General features: G+C 43.7%; 1 protein-coding gene across 1 annotated transcript in view; it reads left to right on the forward strand.

The window, feature by feature from the left end:
• Window positions 1-18557, forward strand: part of LOC128688319 (putative uncharacterized protein DDB_G0271606) — a 135959-nt gene that overhangs the window by 90861 nt on the left and 26541 nt on the right. The gene's annotated exons all lie outside the window — the stretch shown is intronic.

Raw genomic sequence — 18557 nt, forward strand, 5'->3', positions numbered from 1 at the left:
TCATACCAACAATAACTAAACCAACCAGGCTCACTGAAACGAGTGCAACCATAATAGACCACATATGGACCAATATACTAGCCCCCCTTAAATCAGGGATAATCACAGATAGCACTACAGACCACTACCCTACCTTCCTCTTGACAAACATTAGTAAACCACCACTTGAATACAACAAAGTTTCATTTAGACTCCATGATGAGGCCTCAATAAGGAAGTTCACAGCTGACCTAGAGACTGTTGACTGGCCTACAGAATTCTCCAAGGCCAATGGTATTGACGACTGGACAGACATTTTTCTTAACAAATTACTTAGACTATACAACAAACATTGTCCTATAAAAACGAAACAGATCACAAACAAACGGCTTGGTTGCCCATGGCTAACCAGCACCATTCTGAAATCCATTGATAAGAAACACCAATATGAAAAGCAATATAGACAGGGCTTAATACACAAAGATATTCTTAAACACTATTCATCAGTCCTCACCAAAGTAATAAAGAAAGCCAAACAACTATACTACTCCAGTAGATTCACTGACACAAGAGGAGATATAAAAAAGACCTAGAAAACACTCTCTCAGATTCTAGGGACCCAAAAACTGAAAAAAAACAAGAATATTGCCCTAACTAAACCTAATGAAACACCACTGCATCCCACTGACACAGCTAACAAGATAAATGACTTCTTCTCAACCATAGGTTCTAATCTCGCCAATAAAATCCCACGCACCAATGCCCATGCCGGGGACTGCCTAGATGGGAATTTCCCAAATTCCTTCTATCTTGATCCAACTGAGCCCATGGAAGTCACCGAGATTATAAAGTCACTTAAAAATAACTCAGGGAATCTGTCTCATGTCCCACCATTATTGTACAAGAGAGCGGCCCATGTCCTCTCGCATGCTATCTCATTACTTTTTAACAAGTCACTAGAAACTAGCACCTTCCCGAAACTGCTCAAGACGGCAAGGGTTACACCAATACATAAAGAGAGAGGTTAAGAGAGTGGTGAAGCAATGTAAAAAGAGAGCAAATGAGAGAGTGGGTGAGATGTTATCAACAAATTTTGTTGAAAATAAGAAAAAGTTTTGGAGTGAGATTAACAAGTTAAGGAAGCCTAGAGAACAAATGGATTTGTCAGTTAAAAATAGGAGAGGAGAGTTATTAAATGGAGAGTTAGAGGTATTGGGAAGATGGAGGGAATATTTTGAGGAATTGTTAAATGTTGATGAAGATAGGGAAGCTGTGATTTCGTGTATAGGGCAAGGAGGAATAACATCTTGCAGGAGTGAGGAAGAGCCAGTTGTGAGTGTGGAGGAAGTTAGTGAGGCAGTAGGTAAAATGAAAGGGGGTAAGGCAGCCGGGATTGATGGGATAAAGATAGAAATGTTAAAAGCAGGTGGGGATATAGTTTTGGAGTGGTTGGTGCAATTATTTAATAAATGTATGGAAGAGGGTAAGGTACCTAGGGATTGGCAGAGAGCATGCATAGTTCCTTTGTATAAAGGCAAAGGGGATAAAAGAGAGTGCAAAAATTATAGGGGGATAAGTCTGTTGAGTATACCTGGTAAAGTGTATGGTAGAGTTATTATTGAAAGAATTAAGAGTAAGACGGAGAATAGGATAGCAGATGAACAAGGAGGCTTTAGGAAAGGTAGGGGGTGTGTGGACCAGGTGTTTACAGTGAAACATATAAGTGAACAGTATTTAGATAAGGCTAAAGAGGTCTTTGTGGCATTTATGGATTTGGAAAAGGCGTATGACAGGGTGGATAGGGGGGCAATGTGGCAGATGTTGCAGGTGTATGGTGTAGGAGGTAGGTTACTGAAAGCAGTGAAGAGTTTTTACGAGGATAGTGAGGCTCAAGTTAGAATACATAGGAAAGAGGGAAATTATTTCCCATTAAAAGTAGGCCTTAGACAAGGATGTGTGATGTCACCGTGGTTGTTTAATATATTTATAGATGGGGTTGTAAGAGAAGTGAATGCGAGGGTCTTGGCAAGAGGCGTGGAGTTAAAAGATAAAGAATCACACACAAAGTGGGAGTTGTCACAGTTGCTCTTTGCTGATGACACTGTGCTCTTGGGAGATTCTGAAGAGAAGTTGCAGAGATTGGTGGATGAATTTGGTAGGGTGTGCAAAAGAAGAAAATTAAAGGTAAATACAGGAAAGAGTAAGGTTATGAGGATAACAAAAAGATTAGGTGATGAAAGATTGGATATCAGATTGGAGGGAGAGAGTATGGAGGAGGTGAATGTATTCAGATATTTGGGAGTGGACGTGTCAGCGGATGGGTCTATGAAAGATGAAGTGAATCATAGAATTGATGAGGGGAAAAGGGTAAGTGGTACACTTAGGAGTCTGTGGAGACAAAGAACTTTGTCCTTGGAGGCAAAGAGGGGAATGTATGAGAGTATAGTTTTACCAACGCTCTTATATGGGTGTGAAGCATGGGTGATGAATGTTGCAGCGAGGAGAAGGCTGGAGGCAGTGGAGATGTCATGTCTGAGGGCAATGTGTGGTGTGAATATAATGCAGAGAATTCGTAGTTTGGAAGTTAGGAGGAGGTGCGGGATTACCAAAACTGTTGTCCAGAGGGCTGAGGAAGGGTTGTTGAGGTGGTTCGGACATGTAGAGAGAATGGAGCAAAACAGAATGACTTCAAGAGTGTATCAGTCTGTAGTGGAAGGAAGGTGGGGTAGGGGTCGGCCTAGGAAAGGTTGGAGGGAGGGGGTAAAGGAGGTTTTGTGTGCGAGGGGCTTGGACTTCCAGCAGGCATGCGTGAGCGTGTTTGATAGGAGTGAATGGAGACAAATGGTTTTTAATACTTGGCGTGCTGTTGGAGTGTGAGCAAAGTAACATTTATGAAGGAGTTCAGGGAAACTGGCAGGCTGGACTTGAGTCCTGGAGATGGGAAGTACAGTGCCTGCACTCTGAAGGAGGGGTGTAAATGTTGCAGTTTAAAAACTGTAGTGTAAAGCACCCTTCTGGCAAGACAGTGATGGAGTGAATGATGGTGAGAGTTTTTCTTTTTCGGGCCACCCTGCCTTGGTGGGAATCGGCCAGTGTGATAATAAATAATAAAGATGGTGACCCTACAGATTTAAACAACTATAGGCCAATATCAAACTTACCATTGCTATCCAAAATCTTTGAGAAACTCGTGCACAGGAGACTATATTAATTTATAACGGCACAAAACATACTCAACCCCTGCCAATTTGGATTCAGGAAAAATAAAAGCACTAACGATGCAATCATAAAAATGCTAGATCTGCTTTACACAGCATTGGAAAATAAGGAATATCCACTAGGAATTTTTATTGACCTAAGAAAAGCTTTTGACACAGTAGACCACGGTATCCTACTCCACAAACTTGACCATTATGGTATAAGAGGCCATGCGCTTGCATATTTCAAATCTTACCTTACTAATAGGTATCAGTATGTCACCATTAAAGACACAGCATCAACAACACAGCCACTTGATACTGGAGTTCTGCAGGGAAGTGTCCTTGGTCCCCTGCTCTTTCTCATATACATCAATGATCTTCCAAACGTATCTCAACACCTGAACCCCATTCTCTTTGCTGACGACATGACTTATGTCATCTCTCACCCTAATCTTGCCACCCTCAACACCATTGTTAATGAGGAGCTGATTAAAATATCGACTTGGATGACAGCCAATAAACTTACGCTTAACACTGACAAAACCTACTACATTATGTTTGGTAGCAGAGCAGGAGATGCGCAAATTAACATTAAGATCGACAACACTCTAATTGCAAGGCATAATGAGGGCAAATTCCTAGGCCTATACCTCGACAACAACCTGAACTTCAGCACCCATATCCAACACATAACCAAAAAAGTATCCAAAACGGTTGGGATCCTCTCCAAGATACGATACTATGTGCCGCAAACTGCCCTTCTCACACTATACCATTCACTTATATATCCATACCTCACCTATGCTATATGTGCTTGGGGTTCAACTGCAGCAACACACCTAAAGCCAATAATAACCCAACAAAAAGCCGCAGTAAGAAGAATCACTAAATCCCATCCCTGGCAACACCCCCCCCCCCCCACTGTTCATAGATCTAAACTTACTCCCTGTTCAGTACATCCACACTTACTACTGTGCAATCTACATCTACAGGACCTTAAATTCCAATATTAACCTTGACCTAAAACGCTTTCTTGATAGTTGCGACAGAACCCACAGGCACAATACCAGACACAAACATCTCTATGACATTCCCCGTGTCCGACTAAACCTTTACAAAAATTCAATGGATGTCAAAGGCCCTAAAATCTGGAACACCCTACCTGAAAATTCTAAAACTGCAGACACATTCATCACCTTCAAAACTACCATCAGAAAACATCTTATCTCTCTGATACACCCTGTCAACTAATTACACGAATACCACCTGGTGGTTAACACTTACACTCACTCACCCATTTGACCATAAACAGAAATATCAATCTCAATCTCAAAATAATGAATCTTAACTAGTCATAAGTTGGCCTGTGATACTCCAATACTGAAACTATGTATAGTGCCAAATCAAAAGCATTCACATTGCTAAACTCACAAACTAGTATTTAGTCACTTAGCCATAATACCAACTTACCTCATAATTTTGTAATATTTTAAACTTAAGATTTAATTTAAGTCTGCCCGAAATGCCTAGCCATGCTAGGCGTTCTAGTGGTACACTCTGTAATTATTATTTTACTACATGTAAACAATACAATAACCAAATTCTGTAAACTCAGCATTGTAATCCTTATAGAGAATAAACTTTGAATTGAATTTGAATTGAATTGAATTGAATTGAATTCAAGGACCATAACACTGTATCAATCGCATCTGCTAGAAAAATGACAGGATGGATAATGAGAACCTTCAAAACCAGGTATGCCAAGCCTATGATGACACTTCAGGTCACTTGTTCTATCTAGGCTGGAATACTGCTGCACACTTTACAGTACCTTTCAAGGCAGGTGAAATTATTGACCTAGAAAATGTACAGAGAACCTTCACGGCATGCATAACTGAGCTAAAACGCCTCAATTACTGGGAATGCTTGAAGTTCCTAAGCCTGTACTCCCTAGAATGCAGGTGGGAAAGATACATGATTATATACACTTGGAAAATCCTAGAGGTATTAGTACCAAACTTGCACACGAAAATCACTCCCTATGAAAGCAAAATACTCGGCAGACGATGTAACATCCCCCCCCCCAATAAAAAGCAGGGGTGCCACTAGCACGTTAAGAGACAACAGAATAAGTGTTAGGGACCCAAGACTGTTCAACTGCATCCCAGCATACATAAGGGGGATTACCGATAGACCCCTGGCTGTCTTCAAGCAGGCACTGGACAAGCACCTAAAGTCAGTACCTAACCAGCCGGGCTGTGGTTCGTATGTTGGATTGCGTGCAGCCAGCAGTAACATCCTAGTTGATCAGGCCCTGATTCACCATGAGGCCTGGTACAGACTGGGCCACAGGGGCGTTGAACCCTGGAACTCTCTCCAGGTAACTCCTGGTCTCACAAAAAGCTAGACCCGACATTAAATTAATAATTATAATAAAACCAGTTACTCTGGTAATTAAAGTTGTGTGGACTGTATATGATTAGGCTTGCTGGGTATACAAAATATAATTGGTATTAACACCATTTAATTACTGGAAGACAATGTTGATGGAACACACCCTAATCTTAACCTAGCAGTTAGAATTTACGATGGCCAATGCAAAAACTACTGTACATTATGTGTAAGTGTCACATAGCTAAGGTGTGTTGTGAAGGATTCATTGAAGTCTTCTATTTTTCCATCCACATGTAATTCTTGAGGTTCCATAAATTTCCTGTCCCAATTCTTCAGCAGGGAACATCACGGGTTCTTAATTACAAATTCAGGCCAAAAAAAAAAAAAAACAATTTGGCTTGGAAGACGCCAGATTATTAGCAGTATTTCCCACGACAACCAGTGTTCACACATTACTAATGGCGTCTCCCCATTGGCATCACTCTCCAGCTCTTCCACACCCCCCTTCACTCGAAATTTTTCGAAGGGTCAAATTGCATCACATTTTAATACACAATTATTATATTCATTTGTGTGTTCTACATTTAGGAAATGTAAAAAAATTCCACACACACAACCTGGTGAACACTATTGTAGGCAAACCATTATCCAAATACACCTACAAGCCCTACATCTATTTTCCTCTTCCCCTCAAGGAAGGCTCCTTGACGCTGGTGAGGGGCTCTTGATCTAGGGAATTGGATCTGTGCTCCAGTTCCCTGAATTAAGCCTGAATGCCTTCCATCCCCCCATAGGCGCTGTATAATCCTACGGGTTTAGTGCTTCCCCCTTGATTATAATAATAATAATAATATTTTCCTCTTTAGTATTATTATTATTAAGGGGAAGTACTAGACCCGTAGGGGTCATACATTATTATTATTATAATCAAAAAGAAGCGCTAAGCCACTAGGGGTCATACAGTGCATGGGGAATGGGGAGTAATAAAATTCAATCCAAGCGGAGGACAGGTCCACTTCCATGGATCAAGAGCCCCTCACAGGCATCAAAGAAGCTCCCTAGTTTTTTTTCTATAAGTGTGAGTCAATTTCAGAATCGGTCTGACCTTGTGAATTGTTCTCCAACTGGTATTCACCACCCGGTCCGTGCCTTCGGCTTCCTCCTAACCAGGTTGTTACCTGGTGGTGTCTTCTCCCCACATGGTGACCTATTATTATAATCAAAAAGAAGCGCTAAGCCACAAGGGCTATACAGCCGTGGTGACCTAGTGATGTCTTCCCACGTGGTGACCTTGTGATGTCTTCTCCCCTCGTGGTGACCTGGTGATTCCCACGGAATAGAATACAGGCAGACCTAGTCAAACTCTCAGGGAACTCCAGGAATTATAAATACAAAATGCAGGTAATGAATTAAGTTAATAAAGAGAGGTACACCTAGGTTAAGCTACCATTATCACAAGGGACATGACATGAATATACAAAAAAGAAGATGTAAGAAATACGTGCAAGCACTAACAAATATAATAAGAGTAAATAACATAGGAAGTGATGACATACATACAAATACATGCAAGCAGTAATAAAATTAATACATAGCATAGGAAGTGATGAAATACAAGCAAACATAATGCAGGTGGATACATACTCCTAACCCTCTCGAATCTCTGATATTTATATATTACACCTTTAGCACATCCTGCTCTGCGGCTCTGTACGAGCCTTGTGGGTTTAGCGCTTAGTTGTGATGATAATATACGAAAGAGAAAATGACAGCAACTGGTCAGAGGTAAAAATTATAAACACGGTAGCAGTAGATTATAAATTAAGAAAATGAAGAAACAATGATGGACTAAAATACTGGAATGGAGATAGATATCATTTAGGAAGATAGACTGCTAAGTAATACAACTAACATCTTAACCTGGCTAGTGTCCATAAAGGACCAGAATTGTGAGAAAATGTGGAAAAAGCCAGTCCCCCTAACCCTGTATTTTCCTCAGGGAAGGTTCCTTGATGCTGGTGAGGGGCTCTTGATTTAGGGAATTGGATCTGTGCTCCAGTTCCCTGAATACCTTCCACGTCCCCCCACAGGTGCTGTATAATCCTATGGGTTTAGCGCTTCCCTCTTAATTATAATTATTATTATTATTATAATCAAAAAGAAGCGCTAAGCCACAAGGGCTATACAGCGCTGCAGGGTAGGGAAGGAAGCAAGGGAATTGGATGGCAGAAGGGAGGGGGGATGATCAGCAGGTTACAGAAAACAGCGGGGCAGGGGATAGTACGGGGGTAGAGGGTAGCAAGAGATACAAGTAGAAAGGGCTGAAAGTATCAGAATTTGTGAAGTAAGTCAGTCGTTGTCAAAAAGTCAATGAGAGAGTCCGGATGAAAGGTGGGTCCATCAGCGAGAAGGGAAGGTAAAGAGAGAGCAGCGGGGCGAAGACGACGACAGAGGTAAATTCTGCGTGCTCGTTGATAAAGTGGGCAGTCCAACAGAATGTGGCTGACTGATAATGGAGCTTGGCAATTCTCACAGAGAGGAGCAAGACGCCTCTCCATGAGATATCCATGAGTAAGACGAGTATGGCCAATGCGAAGACGGGAGAGAGTAGTCTCCCAACCTCGACACTGGTGATAAGAAGACGGCCAGTAACCTATACTCGGTTTAATAGACTGAAGTTTGTTGCCGAGCATAGTAGACCAACGTTGTTGCCAACGGGTGTGAAGGTGGGAAGATATTACAGCAAAATAGTCCGTACATGGAATACCTCTATAAGAAACTGGTAGGTCATGTACTGCTGACCGCGCAGCAGTGTCTGCCTGTTCATTGCCCTGTACGTCAACATGACCAGGGACCCAACAAAAAACAATATCTTTATGCTTAGTAAAGATGCGGCGTAGCCAAAGTTGGATACGGAGGACTAAGGGGTGAGGTGTATCAAATTTTTGTATAGCCTGTAAAGCACTAAGGGAGTCTGAGACAACCACAAATGATGACACAGGCATAGATGCAATACGGATAAGTGCTGTAAGGATGGCATATAATTCAGCAGTAAAAATACTAGCTGAAGATAGTAAATGCCCTTGTACGACGCTGTCCGGAAACACTGCTGCGAATCCTACGCCGTCAGAAGACTTAGAGCCATCTGTGTACACAGCAATGGCATGAGAATGAGAGTGAAAGTGGTCAAGAAAAAGAGAGCGGGAAGCGACCGTAGACAGTTGGGCTTTCGAGCAAGGGAGGGAGAAAGAACAGACTCGAACAGCTGGAACTTCCCAGGGGGGTAGGGAAAAGTGAGATGCTACATGTACATAGAAAGGTGGTAGTTGAAGAGAAGACAAGAGCGAATGAAGGCGAAGAGAGAAGGGACGGAGTAAGCAGGGGCGGCGAACAAATAAAGAATGTCTACTAATATCAGTGACCATTCTATAAATGGAAGGATTGCGGAGATCATGAGAGCGTACATAGTAGCGCAGGCAATGGGCATCACGGCGATCGGATAAGGATGGAACGTTCGCTTCTGCATAGAGGCTTTCGACAGGGGAAGAGCGAAAAGCACCAAGGCATAAACGTAATCCTTGGTGATGAATGGGGTTAAGGCTAGAGAGAGTAGCAGGAGATGCCGCTGAATAGATCTGGTCACCATAATCAAGTTTCGATAAAATAAGGGTGGAATGTAGGTGAAGGAGGGTTCGACGATCAGCTCCCCACGAAAGATGAGCAAGGGTTTTAAGAAGGTTCAGCCGGCTGTGACAAGTTGCCTTCAGAGAGGTAATGTGAGGTTTCCAGGATAACCTACGATCAAAGAGGAGGCCCAGAAACTTGACTGTATCACGTTCAGGGATACGTGAGCCATAGAGGTACAAAGGATGATCAGAGATGACAGAGCGTCTAGTGAAAGTGATTTGGTGGGTTTTAGTGCTGGAAAATTTAAACCCATGTGTGGTGGCCCAATTGGAAACACGGTCGACTGCATGCTGGAGAGAAACTGTAAGGAGGTGACAGTCAGCGCCTGCACAGGCAATAGCGAAGTCATCAACATAGAGTGATGACCAAATATTTGATGGAAGACTAGAGGCCAAATCATTAATAGCAAGGAGAAAAAGTGTTGTGCTCAGAACACATCCCTGGGGGACACCTTCAGCTTGGACAAAGTCTGGGGAGAGCACATTATTAACCCGAACACGGAAATGCCTGTCAGTTAAAAAGTTCTTAAGGAAGGATGGTAGATTGCCTCGAAGGCCTAAGGAGTGGACTTGGGCTAAAATATTATACCTCCAAGTTGTGTCATATGCCTTCTCAAGGTCAAAAAATATGGCAATAACTGAGTGGTTATTCGCAAAGGCATTACGAACATACGTATCCAAGCGCAGTAAGGGGTCTATGGTAGAACGTCCCTTACGAAAGCCATATTGACGAGTGGAGAGACTGTTGTGTGTCTCTAAATACCACACTAAACGTCTATTTACTAGACGTTCCATTACTTTGCAAACTGCACTGGTAAGAGCAATGGGACGATAGTGGGAGGTTTCATGTCCCGTAGTGCCTGGTTTGCGGAAAGGGAGAACAATGGCGGATTTCCACAGCTGTGGAAGAACTCCTTGTGACCAAATAAGATTGTAAAGGCGTAATAGGACTGCAAGGGCTGACTGATGTAAATGTTGTAGCATACGAATATGAATGTCGTCGGGCCCAGCTGCCGATGATCGACAAGCTGAGAGTGTTGCCTCCAGTTCTTGAAGTGTAAAAGGCACATTATACTGTTCTTCTCTGAGAGAAGAAAAGTCCAAGGGTGCTAACTCTCTGGCAGACTTTGAGGAAAGAAATGAGGGGCATAGATGGAGTCCCTGAGAAATACGGACCAGATGATTGCCAATTTCATTGGCAACATCTAGTGGGTTTGCTATATCAACACCGGCAACTCGCAGAACAGGAGCCGGGTCAGGAGAATATTTACCACTCAGTTTTCGTACTTTTTTCCAGACTGCACTCATAGAGGAAGCAGAGGTGATGGTGGAGACATAATCTCGCCAGCAAGTGCGTTTAGCGTCACGGATGACACGGCGAGCGATCGCACGCTTCTGTTTAAAATCAAGGAGTCGCTCTGTGGTTCTATTGTACCGGTACCTGCCCCATGCAGCGCGTTTCAAACGTACTGCACGAGCACAAGCAGGAGACCACCAAGGCACGCATTTCTGAGAATGCCTGCCCGAAGTTTGGGGTATAGAATGAGAAGCTGCGGTGAAAACGGAGGACGAGAAGAGGTGTAAAAGCTCATCGATGGAGGACGAAGAAGGAACCTCTTTAAAAACAGTCAGGTGTGAGTAAAGGTTCCAATTTGCCCGATTAAATTGCCAGCGTGGGGTGCGAAGAGGTGGCGAATATGAAGGGGAAGAAAGAATGATTGGGAAATGATCACTGTCATGTAAGTCCGGGAGAACAGACCAAGTAAAGTCTAATGCGGCGGAGGAAGAGCAAACTGAGAGATCGATGCAAGAGAGAGTATGAGTCCGAGGATCAAAATGGGTGTGAGTACCTGTATTTAAAACATGGAGGGGGTGGGTGGCAAGAAAAGCCTCTAACTGAATTCCACGGGAATCACAGTGAGACCCTCCCCAGAGGAAATGGTGGGCATTAAAATCACCAAGTAACAGAATCGGTGGCGGTAATGACGAAACAAGGAAGGCAAAATCCGGAATAGATAATGCCCGAGAAGGAGAGAGATATAAAGAACAGAGCGTATACCACCTATGTAAGTGGATACGGGCTGCTGTGTAATGCAGCGAAGTATGAATAAATAGTTGATGGTACGGAATATCAGTGCGGAGAAGAAGGGCACTTTCATTAAAGGTCCCATCAGGAAAAGGATCTGAAGAATACAACAAATTATAGCCTGAGATGTGAGAAATAACAGCAGAGTGTAATTTTGGTTCCTGTAAGCAAACACCAACAGGGGCAAACTGGGAGAGTAACATCTGAAGCTCACCCCGATTACCCCTGAGGCCGCGTATATTCCACTGTAAAAAGGCCATGATTGGCAATGATAAAGATACTTGAAATCCGCAGGTAAGGGTTCCTACGGACTAGAAGGGTTAGAAAAGTCCACATGCGGAGGCAGTGGAAAATGTTCAAGCAGCGAAGGAACGGTGCGCTGTGAAGAAAGGAGTTGCGCAGATGGAGCAGAGGAGAGAGAAAGAGCGGAAGGTGGATCAGTGTCCATTGATGGTTTGGTCTCTGCAATATATTCAGAGATTGCTTCAAGTGTTTCGGAATTCAGAGATGTCGTATGGGAGACAATATTGGGAATGGTAGGGGGAGGATGAGTAAAGATTGGAACTGTATTGGACTGTACCAAGGTAGGGGGGGGCGAAAGGGTGGAGGGAACTGGAGAAGCGTGGCAGGGGACAGAAGAGACAGGAACCTGGGAGGTGGCAGAAGAGGAAGAAACTTGGGAGGGAACAGGGAAGGAAGGTACATTACGAGGAGGAGGGTGAACCTCTGCACTTGTAACCGAGCCAGTGAGAGGGGAAGAACTAGGGACAGAGACAGGGAGGGTAAAATGAGGAGGTGGAAGATGGGTAGGAGGTGTTACCGGACCTTTTTTTGACTTTTGAGAAGTAGAGGGACGATTGGGAAGAGGTGTCGTACGAGGTCTCGTCGATACTGAGGCTTGTAAGAGAGAACTCGAAGAAGCGGGATTAGACTGAGGCGTTGAAGTAGGGACGTCTGAGCCGAGGACAGCAAAAGGATTAGATACAGGAGTGATTATGGGAGAGGTAACCACAGAGGTGGGTGTAGAAGATGGGATACCAGAAGTGGGGGGACGTTTTGAAACACGGGAATAAGAAACACGTGGGAGTCTCCCTTGGAGGCGGAGATGAGAAACTGCCATGGCATAAGGGAGACCTTCTGTCTCTTTGAGGTAACGGATTTCCCGCTCGTTTAAATAGACCTGACAACGGCGAGAGTACGAAGGGTGAGCCTCATGACAGTTAAGGCAAGAGGGAGATCGATTGCAAGACGTATTAGAATGGTCATCGGCACCACAGACTGGGCATTCGGCGATAGATCTGCAATATTTCGCTGGATGGCCAAATCGCCAGCAATTTCTACACTGTTGTGGTGTAGGGATCACCTTTCGAACTTGTAACCGATGTCCTGCTATATAAACGGAGGATGGGAGTTCTCGGCTGTCAAAAGTTAAACGAGCCACATTGCTAGGGTATCGTCTCCGCCCACGGGCAGGAAGAACGTAAGTGTCTACCTTGAGGATTGGGAGATCTTGGAGTTCCAGCTGTTCGAGAATGTCGGTGCCACATGTCTGGAAATTTTGTTGAACTATGGTATGGGGCAGAATAACGGTACCACTACAAGAATTGAGGGAATGATGTTTTTCAAGGGTGACAGGAACAGTATCTATATGGGAAAGACGAGAGAGCTCACGAGCCTGGGTAGCATTCTGTACGGTAATGATGCGCGTACCGCTCTTAAGAGCATGAAAAGAAATATCTTTACCAACATGGCGTAGGAGTGCCTTGCCAATACTATGGTCAGAAAGATAGGCAGTAGAGGAAGTTGGTCGTAAAGTGAAGAATTTAGTCCACTGTTCAGTCTGAAACTGAGCGTGGAAAGGTAGTGAAGGACGTGTCAATCGTTTCTGAGAAGAACGAGAAGGTGAAGGTGGAGAAGTATCATCAGCAGGTAATTGTCGTTGACGTTTAGGCGTGGGACCAGAGTTGGTCCGACGTGGAACGGGTCGGCGATTTGAAAATTGCCGCACCATAGAGGGAGAGGCCGGAAGCATAGTCAGAGGAGAGCGAAGGTCTGATAAATCGAAGGAGTCAGTCGAGGCCTCAGTACCTGAAGCGGGTGAGGAAACAGCACCGGCAATAGGTACAGAGGCATGAGGAATGTCTGAAGAGTGGTCCAAAGACGAGGCGGGGTCAGAACGGGGTGCGGTATCAAGAAGGGGCCCGGGGGTACTAGGTTCATGGACTAGGGCTGCCATGGTTAGGTTACTTCTTTCTTTTTGTTTTTAAGAAAAAAAAAGAAAGAAGAAAAGAAAATAAAAACAAAAAAAAGAAAAAAAAAGGGGGGACCGGGGAGGGATAGTTCCTAGGAGGAATGAAAGGGCCAGAAATCTCCCTCCGCGCCCAAGAGGACTCGACACCGCTAGTAGCGCAGATGCAGCATGGAACCCGTGCCATACCCTACCCTTCATGCCAGTAAACCAGCAATCTGGGATAGCAACCTCACATCTGCCGAGCTACCTCGGTGGACAAAAGAGAGGGCGGCCGGATATCCGCCACAAAGCATACCTCCTTCAGCCACCACCCCCGGAATCCGAAAGGTGGCTTCCAGAGATACACCCGTCGCCCAAAAGACACCCAAAGCTACTCCGGGATACCGGAGAGGGATCGGGACATCCCTAGGCAATCCAGATTCCACGGCAAACTACGCCACCGCCAAGAAACCTCAACGGAATGGGATGGACCCCGGTGTCCTTTCCCCTACCTAGGAACTAGCGCGCCTGTGGGAGAAATCACGATGGCTAAAAAGAGGAAGGGCAAAAGGGAGGGGTGAGGAGGAGGAGGAGGAATGGAAAAAGGGGAGGATGGGATAGGGGAGGGGAGAATGGGGGGTAATTAGGTTCGGTCTGAGGAAGAAGACCGACAGGGCTAATTCCTCAGACCAAGAGCCTCTTCACCACGCCAAGGAGCCCCCCTTGAAGAGGCTTAATTATAATAATACTAATAACCCCGTATTCTAGTCTTGAATGAAGACCGCAGCAGTGCTGTTATGACTTACGGGGGTCATACAGTTTTAAGGTAGTTAGTTACTTCGGCTAATCTCAGACCATTCCTATCAGAACGTATGTTTAGAACAGCACCAAACATTACAGTAATTACATAAGGAGAAGCGGGTAATTATGGAGATCCGGTCCTTTTGCGAGTTTAGAGATAATTTGTGAAAAAATGTCCAATATTAAGTTGGTTTCGCCACGGACATGTTTTTATTACAGCTCGAGTATACAACACCGACAAGATGAGGAATTAGACATGTGCAACACCTAGGTATCTTTATCTGAAGACATTTTGCCAACCAGTGGCTTTATCAATTTAATGCAGAGGTTATTTGAATCTGATGAAACTAGGGACGGTAGAAGACGGAGGTAATCAGCCCCTGAGCCTGGCGTCCATAGTTAACGAGACTGAAGTACTGATTACCTCGTCTTCATATAATTATTACTGAAACGCTAAACCTACGGTGTATAGTTTTCCTAAAGCTAGTTAAATTATGCTTGTCAGACCTTTCATTTAATACGACGTTTGACCTCACAAGTCCTCTCCGAGGTCCAGCGAGGCCTCGGCCACTTTCCACTCTTGAGGCCTCTCAACCATCAAGAAATGGGAACATGAAAGCAAAAGGACAACTATTGTGATTATTATTATAATCAAGGGGGAAGCGCTAAACCTGTAGGATTACACAGCGCCTCGGGGGGGGCTGTGGAAGGCATTCAGGCTTAATTCGGGGAACTGGAGCACAGATCCAATTCCCTAAATAAAGAGCCCCTCACCAACATCAAGGAACCTTCCCTGAGGGGACACCTATTGTGAATGGGACTAAATTTAGATACTTTATTAAAGCTTTTCATGGGTTCTGTTCTACGAAAGCTGACAACATGGGTTATGTTATTTAATTGTCATATACATTGACATTTCTTGAACTTTTATGAGTTGTCTCTTAATTTATAGATCTAATCACATTCCAACACAATCCCCTCAAGGAAGTTTCCTTGACCCTGGCAAGGGGCTCTTGATCTAGAAAATTGGTGGCCCGGTGGCCTGGTGGCTAAAGCTCCCTCTTCACACACGGAGGGCCCGGGTTCGATTCCCGGCGGGTGGAAACATTTCGACACGTTTCCTTACACCTGTTGTCCTGTTCACCTAAACAGCAAATAGGTACCTGGGTGTTAGTCGATTGGTGTGGGTCGCATACTGGGGGACAAGATTAAGGACCCCAATGGAAATAAGTTACAGTCCTCGATGACGCACTGACTTTCTTGGGTTATCCTGGGTGGCTAACCCTTCGGGGTTAAAAATCCGAACGAAATCTTATCTTATCTGTGCTCCAGTTCCCCGAATTGAGCCTGAATGCCTTCCATATCCCCCTCCCCCTGCACTGTATAATCCTATGGATTTAGCGCTTCCCCATGATTATAATAATCCAACACACAGTGATACAGGGTGTGACAGTAGTCCATCTGGCAGAGTTTATGTTATGTGTATATAAGCTGGTGCTGTAACATCCCTAAACTCAGACGAGTCATAGGGATGTTATGAAGTATTTCTTCAGCCTTAGTTATCGTGAAGTGGAACAATCTGAAGAGCGAAGTGTTAGAGGCAGGATCCATTCATAGCTTTATGAGGCATGATAAGGCTCTTGAAGCCGAGAGTGGACTTCGTAGCTACCAGTGCAGAGGCGGAGCCAGGAGCTGTAAACCGATCTCTGCAACCAAATAAGTGTTACAGCTTATCTGAGGTTCCTGGAGTTTTCCTATCCTTTCGCCTGATATCTCAAGTTATGCAGGAATACACATCCAACAATTTCGCCTCCTATTTGAGAGGTGTCAGCCCAATTTTAACCTCTAGAGCACGAAAATTCCTTCCCATTACACTAACGATGTATCCAATTCAAAAACCAAAATGGCGACTCTCCTGTCTGCGCAGGCGCAGGTCCAGTTTCCCATTTTCCATAATATAATTCTTTTAAATACAGTATGGCCATCTATTTACATATAACTACTGTATTTCTGGAAAATATATACAGTATTTTCCACAAAGTGAGTACTTGATAGAATGATGATAGATGGACTGACTGGTGCCAGTGTCCATCAGTCTAATGTCACAAGTGATGTTCATCATGGTGACCTATTTAAATGTTCCTGTCTTATAGTGCTCCTGTGATAACACTTTACCTGCTTCAACACTGAAGAACAGCTTTCACCTGAAGCCACAGATGCGGGTTAAGTTAAAACAAAACATACATAATGCAAGTGTGATATGAAAAACACCTGAAAGTTTAAGATCAAGTATTTCTTGAGGTAGCTCAGTGAAAACCCGGTATATAATACCGACGTGTTGTGGTTCAAGACATGAAAACAAGCACTGAGGATGTTACTATAAAATTATGTGCCAAGCGTGTTCTCAGCTCACATACTGAGATCCGGGGATCGAAGCCCCGGTACGGTCTGTTTCCATAAGGCATCTGCTGTCCCTGTTCATCCATCAGTAAAATAGGTACCTGGATGTTAGTCGACTGGTGTGGGTCGCATCCAGGGGACAAAATTGGCATAATTTGCCCGAAATGCTCTGCATAACAAGCGGCTTTCTATATAGTACGTCAGTAATGTCAGCTGGGCCTATATACCTTGTACTTGTAGAAATAAAGATTATTATTAACGACAACTTAAGATAATTATTTTGATGTGCACCCCAATGTAAAGTATGTCGAATATATTTGATTGAGGATGAAGGCATGTTCATTTTTGAGAGTATTGTGGCTATACTGTCGCAGTTGAATCATTACCCAGATTGTCGAACTGCCCAAAAAAAAAAAAATCCCCAAAAAGGTTTCAAGTTAGTTGCAGTGACTCAAAACTTGCACATCAGACCTGAAATAATAGAGTAGGTAAGATGTGATTTGTTGAAAACATGTTAGTTTTGCCACCTAAGCAGCACTCGCAGCTCATTCTGTGAGAAGTAGAACAAAATCAGGATTTCAGAGGCTTCAATGGGTCTTTGTCAGACCCCAGTAAGTATTATTACGTCACTAGAAAGAATTACTAGTCCCTTCACATTTTACATTTATGTAGTTAATGTACAGAGTACACACATCCTGAAGAAAATATCACCACTACAAAACTTTGGTCATAACTGGGTTATAATGTTCTCTGTAAAAACTATTTATTAATATAGTTGTATCTAGTGGATACAGCCTCAAGACTTCAGACATTTTATCCTTAACAAAGATGTTCTTTGCAACATCCTGTAAAGTTTGCATATAATATTCTGTGCTACCAAACTGACTTCAGTCAGCATTGCATCCCACTCTTGAAGATTCTGTTGAAGGTCATCTACAAGACATTCTGTGTTATCAAGTGTAGTGTTGCATGTTTCAATTTTTTTCCATGCAGTATAGAGAAGTAATCAGGAAAAAAAAATAGAAAAAAACCTGTCGAACATTAAAGAGTTGTAATCCGCATTATGAGTTGGCCAGAAGACTTTATTCACATTAGTAACCCAAGAGGGTTAATAAGCAGTTGTATATTTCCATTAAGATATTTAGTTTCTTCCCCAGGATGGGACCCACAACAGTAACCAACCTGTATGTGTGTATTTACTGCTCGGTAACAGAGGCAGCAAGTGTCAGGAGTGAAGTAAATGGTTTAGAAAACCGACAAACTGAAGAATGAGTGTTAGTAAATGCTCATACGTTCTGCCTCGCCCAGGTTTCAAACCCTGGTCATGTCGGTTGTAAAGCGAACGCGCTTCCCCTGCTCTGACAACTCTCCAAACGTCCACATCTCTCCTGCTCACGTATTTTATTCGTCAAAAGCACAAAAACCGTAAGTGGCGTCGAAAGTGGAGCAAGCGCATAAGAAGCCGATCTTCACTCTAGAATGATTTCCATAAACCATTACATCCACTCTCCTCCCTTTCACCCAACCCCTCACCCCCCCCACTCCCCAAGAACCAGGGGAAGGTACACAGTGAGGTGCTAATGGGAGCCCTCTTAGCCGTCTTATATTCAGATGGTCTCACCAATCCCGTTTTCGACTTCATTTGCTGCCAATAGATACCACATTTGTCTGTCAAGATTCCTGACAATTTGTGCATCAATGAATACATACTGCATTTTAGAAATTTCCTGATACACACACACACACACACATATATATATATATATATAATGTGTGTGTGT

Source organism: Cherax quadricarinatus, chromosome 19 (genome assembly GCF_038502225.1).
Source record: "Cherax quadricarinatus isolate ZL_2023a chromosome 19, ASM3850222v1, whole genome shotgun sequence".
NCBI lineage: Eukaryota > Metazoa > Arthropoda > Malacostraca > Decapoda > Parastacidae > Cherax > Cherax quadricarinatus.